Source organism: Melanerpes formicivorus, unplaced genomic scaffold (assembly GCF_026170545.1).
Source record: "Melanerpes formicivorus ecotype bairdi unplaced genomic scaffold, bMelFor1.0.p_v2 SCAF_5, whole genome shotgun sequence".
Taxonomy (NCBI): Eukaryota; Metazoa; Chordata; class Aves; order Piciformes; family Picidae; genus Melanerpes; species Melanerpes formicivorus.
Window position 1 is genome coordinate 28,742,211 of NW_027142357.1, and position 6,946 is coordinate 28,749,156.

A 6,946-nucleotide genomic window follows, 5' to 3' on the forward strand; every position below is an offset into this window, starting at 1 on the left:
TGATGGACCTAGAAAAAGCAAAAACTATTTTTAAACATGCAGCATAGCTCAAACCAAAGTTATAGGCTTGCTGCAGAAATTACTGGGCGAGGTTCTTTGGATAAGTCAAAGTTGAGGTCTAACTAAATGGCCACTTTCAGCTTTATAGCTATGCAACTAGTTTGCCTAAAATAAGTTCACTATGGATCTCATCTCAAAACATTCATCAGTTCCCTTTTAGGTTTCTTAGGCATTTAATTCATTAAAACATTTTATCAGTATTTCTCATGTTCAATACCCACAGGATATGACTGGAAGAAAAAGGTCCAAGACAGATGTCTTTCTACTGCAGCCATAATGTAAGAAAGACTGAACCGAGTCACTCCAAAGGTCCACATAACCTGGTATCCTGCAGTTGTGTAAGTAGAAGGACAGAGCAGTTACAGCTTTGTTTCCTCTCCTGTTTACCATCTCAATTTCTGGCAATCTGAAGACAGAATTGGAGACTCTGACCATCTCTCTGCAAAGCAGCCTGTACTTTCATTAATTTGTCTAGTTACTTCAGGCAGCCCTTAGTGTCTTTGGCGTCAAAAATATCTCATGACAATGAATTACCCAAATTAAGCAGCTGTTGTTTGAATAGTACTTCCTCGTTTGTTTTACACTTTCATCTGAAAAAAATAGTAGATTCATCCTAGTTCACATAAAAAAAAAATGAGTGGTTGTTCCCTCTTGCCCTCTTGCCTTTCCCATGTCAGTCATGATTTTTTGATATCTGCATTGTCTCCCATTCGTCACTTATTTTCCCTAAAGTCCCAGAGTATTTGATCTGCCTTCCTTAGAAAGCACTCTAGCTTTTTGGTCCATCTGGTCACTTTTTTTTTTCTTTCTGTTTTTTTCATGTTTTTCTGATGCTTAAGATGCTACCTCATGCCAAGGTCTTATAAGCAGAATTTTGTGTTGTATTAAAGGAAAGAACATGTTTCCTGAGTATTTATACAGTGGCATTATATGTTGGCTTTTTCATTTTCTTACCAGTTCTAACTGCCTCTCTGAGCACTGAGATAGTAACTGCAGAAAACTATCCACAGTGACTTCAAAATACCTGTTCTGATTGCTATGACTTAAATTTAGAGCCTACTATGTTGCACAGGCAGAGAGGTTTTCTTCTCACAGATATCTGTGATCATTGCATTATATCTGCTCTTTTATCACCTGCTCAGTCTTTATTGTGATTTTTGTTGCTATTTTGTACCAGCAGACTTGATTTTGGTTCTCCTGAATCACTGTAAATCATTGGAAAACACTGTCAATCACCAATTAAAGCCTGTTTCACATAAATGTTTTAAAGCATAGGCTCCTGTGGAATCTCACTGGTTACTATCCATCTGTCTTCCTTTTGAAGCCATTACTAGTCACTTTGTAAAAATGTGTGTGCTTCGTGAAAATGTTTTGGGAAATCTGTGCACATAATTGCTTCATCTAGGCTGCATGGTAAATGTTCTTCATGTCCTATCTACAGTCCCTTTATTGTTCAGACTGGGAAGATACCCAGAACACGCTGTGTCTCCCTCTGTCACATACATTTGGATTTCCTTTCTGTGGAAATTAGACTAAGACTAAAAGGAAGATGCAAAGAGAAGGCGAGGAGGCAGCAGAAGATGGTACAAACTTGGTCTTCTTCCAACAAAGAGCTGGTTTATGGCTGAGAAGGAATCCAATGTCCCAATGTGTATACAAAGTCTATATAATCCAGCTCCTCTTTATCAGTATTTGCTGACATTACTGATATTTCTAAAGCACCACCACATTTGCAGTTTCCATCTATTCCAATTGTGTGGTGATAAGCCATGTGTTAGACTGACTGGTCTGTCATTTCTAGGTTTTCCCTGAAGTCCTTTATAAAAATTGGAATGTCATACGCCACTCTTCATTCTTCCAGAATGGAGTTTGCTTCAAATCATGAATTACAAAGCACAGTTAGTAGTTTGGTGATTTCAGATCTAAGGTTCTTTAGAACCCTGGGGTAGGAAACACATCATCCTGACAAACACATGCTGTACAATTCACTGACTTGCACCAAAATCATAGATACTAATTTTTCAGGATGACTTTCTCTGCTGTGCCCCCAAGAAATCACCTCAGAATCTGACAGAGAGTAGCAGTAGAAAAAGAAAAGTCCTTCACTTTTTTCCTGTGATTTCCTTGAATGCTTCTGTTACACCTCTGTTCCCTGATGGTTCCTCATGTTCTTTGGCAGGTCTCCTGTTCATGATTGATTTGGAAAAGTTATGATTTTATATTTAACTTGCCAGGGTTTATGCTATTCCTCTTTCAGACAGAAGCAGAAAATAACAGCATTCCACAAGTGAATGCACAGACGGCATTCACAAAAGGCTCATGTATTTGCAGTGGGCATCTAAAGATGCAACCTTATGGTATTTTGATGTGTGTTAAAAGTCAAGGAGTTTGTCAAGGGTTGGCTGGAAAAAAAAAAAAGACTTTGCAAAATGTGGTGCAAAAACTGTAGGTATTAATGTTTCCATAAGCTTTCAGTATTTTCCTAGAGGGTTATCTTAAATATATTTTAAAGTGAAATACAGACAGGCTCTCAACTGGCTAACAGCCACAGCAAGTTATTAACACAAATTATCATGTCGCAGTATTCTAACAACTACTACTTCTAACAACTACTATGTGTTGTACAAACTAAAATTAGTCCATGCCTTAAACAGTGAAATGATTCTGTCCCTGTAGCTTACCTAGGACTCTGCTGAAGAAGCACACTCAGTATTTATATCAATACTACATTTTAATATTGATCCCAGAGCCATGTGCAAGCTCAAACTTGCCTGCAGTTCACACTGACCAATGGCTCATTCCACATGGCATTTGGCCAATCTACTTTACTTTGTGCCTGTGCCCCTGAAGCTTGATGCTTGCAGAATCAGGATCCCACTTTATAGAAAATGTATCTGCTATTAAACATACGTTATGCTTGATCTTGGTGTTAAGATTAAGTGCCTTGTTTCCTGCTCTTTTCTCAGCTAAACTCCACCTGTGGTGAGAGTCATTCATCTTGAAATGCTTTTATGAAGTGTTTAAGTATGTAATTTTGTCAACAAAGCAGTCTGCATGGTATTTCAGTGAGAGGTTTAAAATCCCATTCACATTTTTAATATACATTTTTCTCACATAAATTATCACAGCTTGGTTGGCAGGTCTGGTATGAGTAATAATGTTGTTGGCACAATCAAATACCACAGATATATTAAGTAAGGGACAAGCTTTTGTTTATTCTTTATAAAAGAGCTGTGAGGTTTAACACAATGGTGTTTTACTAGCAGGACATTACTATTCTGAGATAACATATCCTCCCTAAAATGTATCAGTGGCAGTACAGGTAAATCCCTATGCATCCATACTATGTGGAGTATCTATAAAAAAGGCAGCTTGCATTGCTCATATGCACAGGCAAACTGTAGCTGAAAACCTGCACTTCTGTATGAGTGACGCTGCTGAAAGAGAAGTGAGCTGAATGCATTTTTTACATGTGAAAAGAATGTGTTCTCTTTCAAGTAGATAATCATAGAGTCACATTTCAATTTGCTTTCTCTTGTAATTGTTGAAAGTGATCACTCAGGGTATGCAACACAACACAGAAATCAGAATTCTGCCCTGAACACTATATGGTCTGAGCAATTTATGTACATAAACATCCTGCAGAGCAGCTTTGCACTATTGGTATTGTAAGAGCATGAGCTGGAGAACTTTGCCTCAGTATCTACTTTTAAAACATTTAGCGCTCTTGCAACGTATGCCTGACCTGAAGTAGTTTGCACATAGTGGAAATCTTCCGTTGCCTTTATCTAGGGCTCTGAATCAGGCCTTCTGTAAACAATGAATTACAGGAATAGTAAAATATTGTGAAGAAATAACTTTGCATCATCCAGCCTTAAATATCTGTATGTCACCAGTTTTGTGACATTTTTGCTAATAGTGTAAGATTATATTTGCCAAACAAATGTGTAGTTCTACAGCTACACGGAGTGGTTTGGATTGCATCTCCATTACACAGTTTGTATAAAGTAATGTATTAATTGTTATTCTCAATTTGAATGTAACTGTGTGTTTTACATATACTGGGCATAAGTAAGGAAAAATGTGAGGAGTGGATTTTAAAGTCTATGTGTAAATTGATTAAAACACACCTATACAATCTGTGAATAAATTTCCCATTATATGAATGAGGATTAGCAGGAGATAAAGACAACTCTGCAGCTGAGGTTCCGTTTAACACACAGAACAATGTATTTTATCCACTGCTTGTGAGGCTGGTGGTAGTTCAGGAACACAGAAGGCGGTTACTGAATGTCTCCAGATGCACCACAATCAGTTTGTCAGTACGACTAGTGAAATGTTCAACATGTGGACACAATACAGAACGTCATTACTGCTGCTGTATGCTATTCTGTGTCTTTATGAAATCATCAGCCCAGGAATTGTTCAGTCTGGGGGAAAAGTTCACATTTCAGACTTTGTCATCTATTTCTAGATTTTCACTACAAAATTCAGATAACAGCAGTTTAGGAGTGTTTTCTAGTCATAATCAGTTAAAAGTGCAGTATTTAAAATTGCTCCAGTAATTGTGCATTATCTAAAATCTCTGCTTGATTGCCTTCCAAGTCTTTCAACACCTGATTCAACTTCATCCTTAAAAAAAAAAGATGAGAAAACTGGAGGCTCCCAAGTGTCCTAATACTCACTCAGGAAAAGGGAGAGGAGGCTAAAAGAGCTCAAATTATTTATTCTAGCAAAATGGAGGGGGTATGACTGCTTTCTTAAAAATAATTCAGGGTAAACACCACTAAGGGGCAGGGGCTATGTAAGCAAAAGAACAAAACCGGGCAAGAGCAATTTAGGTTGGAAATGTACATAAGGCTTCCAAACATCAAGACTGAGATTTTTAGAAAGCTCATGCAAATTCCCTATTATTCTGCATCTTATTATGGTTAGGGATTTAATATGACATTCAAGAACTTGTTTCAAACTATACATTCTGTGTGTCTATTATTTGGTGAAGAGCTTGTTGTGAGAGGTTGTATTTTAATAATAAATACATTTTAATAATAATAAATGGACATTAAAGATTATTTCTTACCAAACCCTTTAAGACATAGTATAAATACCTGAAAGCACCGAGTTAAGCTAAGTCTTGCAAAGCTTACCTGCTTACCTTCCCGTAGGCAACTTATGAAAATATTTATGTGGCCAAAAAGCACAATGTGCCTCACACTTTGAAGAACTCTCACATGGGCTTACAAACAAAAATGATTAAGCCATCTGCAGGGTAAGGCTGGGTGGACACGGGGCCAAGACCAAGGTTATGTTATTAAGACAGCCCAATTCCCCTCTTTCTGGCTCATTTCCTTTCACTATTGAGATTTTGACTACTCAGCAGACTTGATGTCAATGCACACTTGCTATTTGACTGACATTGCCCTGGAAGTTTCAAACTACCTGCAAGTCTCATGAAACCGAGGTACCAGTCAGCTGCATGTCGCAGTAGCACCTACTACTCGAGTGTGCAGTAGCTCACCTTGTTAAATGCTTTGCTCAGCTCTGCTTTCTCATTACGCTATGTTGCTGCCAGCGCTCTGGACCCTCACTGCTTCCCCACACAGTCCCGGGGCCCAGGCTCCAAGGAAGCTCCGATTCTATGCATCTCGACCAGGTAAGTCCCTAGGCTGCACCTGAGGGCGCAGAGGGGCTTCATCTCTCCCATCCCACCCACATCAGGGACACTAGCACAGATTATGGGGAGTACTGCGGTTACATCCCGCCTTTCCACAGCCCCGTTTCTGAAGACGGGTGATCCCCACTCTCCCCCGGCCTCGCTGTCCATAGGCGAGTGAATTTCGGGTAAGCGCTGCGTCGCAGAAGGGGGAGACAGAGGACCAGCGCGAACGCCTAACAACCCTCCTCAAGAAGAGTCCCGCAAAGCGCGTGGGCACAGCAGCCTAAGAGCGCAGCCACCGCCCAAGGCCGGCCCGTCCAGCTACCAAAGCCCTGCACCGTAACTGACGGCTCAGGTAACCAACCCACGGTTACGGACGGACATAGAGCACCACCTCCATTACTTGATGTCAGACCAAACCAATCAGATTACAAGACTCTCAGTCCTGCCTTCGCCATTACAGACCAGGAAGCGGGCTTATCAAAAGAAAAGCACAGCATCCACTTCCCTTTTGGCTCTCGCGAGTTTTCCCGCACCCCCGCCCCATCGCTACCAGTGACTGCGCACTCGCCATGTTGGTTGCTATGCTGCCAGTATGAGGCGGGAGGGCGGCTGTGAGGGGAGGAGGCTGCTGTTCCTCCCCCCCTTTTCCCCCCCAGACGCTTGCTCACTCGCTCGCTCACCGGCAGGGAGGGTGCCTCTGCAGAGCCCTACTGTCTCCTCTCTTCGGTCCCCTTTGCCTCTCGGCCGGGCCTCTACACGGGGCAACTGCCGGCGTGTGTGAGGAGGGGCTGTGTCCAGTGAGAGGGAGCCCAGGCCCGCTCGGCGTTGCCGTGCCTGCCTGCGTCCCGGCCCTCGCCTCGCCACCTCCTCCGGCTGGTCACTGTTGAGGAGAGGGAGGAAGGAGAGGTCGGAGCAGGTTGCGGATTTGCCGCCTCCCAGCCTTCAGGCTGCCCCTTCTCTTCCTCCCCCAGATCTTTCCTCTCTCGGACCCTCGGCCCAGCCGCCGCAATACGATGTGGTCCCAGCCGCTGCGGCTGGGCGCGGGGCGGCTGCTGCGGCTGCCGTTGCTGCTCCCGAGGCTGCGGCTCGGGCGGTCGCTGCAGGGAATCTGAAGGCAGTGAGCGGCGCGGCCGCTCCCGCGCTCTGGGGGTGCGGTGCTGCGCGGTGCGGTTCCTGCGCGCGCGCGCGTGCTCGCCTCAGCGCGCACCCGAGCGTCTGCGGCGCGTG

At 42.9% G+C, this 6,946-nt stretch overlaps 1 protein-coding gene across 7 annotated transcripts in view; it reads left to right on the top strand.

The window, feature by feature from the left end:
- Positions 1 to 1,329, top strand: part of TMEM177 (transmembrane protein 177) — a 35,716-nt gene extending 34,387 nt beyond the window's left edge. For all 7 annotated transcript variants that reach the window (XR_010987403.1, XR_010987400.1, XR_010987405.1 and 4 more), the window contains one exon: positions 284 to 1,329. The gene's annotated coding sequence lies outside the window, so the exon portion shown is untranslated. The remainder of the gene's footprint in view (positions 1 to 283) is intronic.
- Positions 1,330 to 6,946: the final 5,617 nt, after the last annotated feature.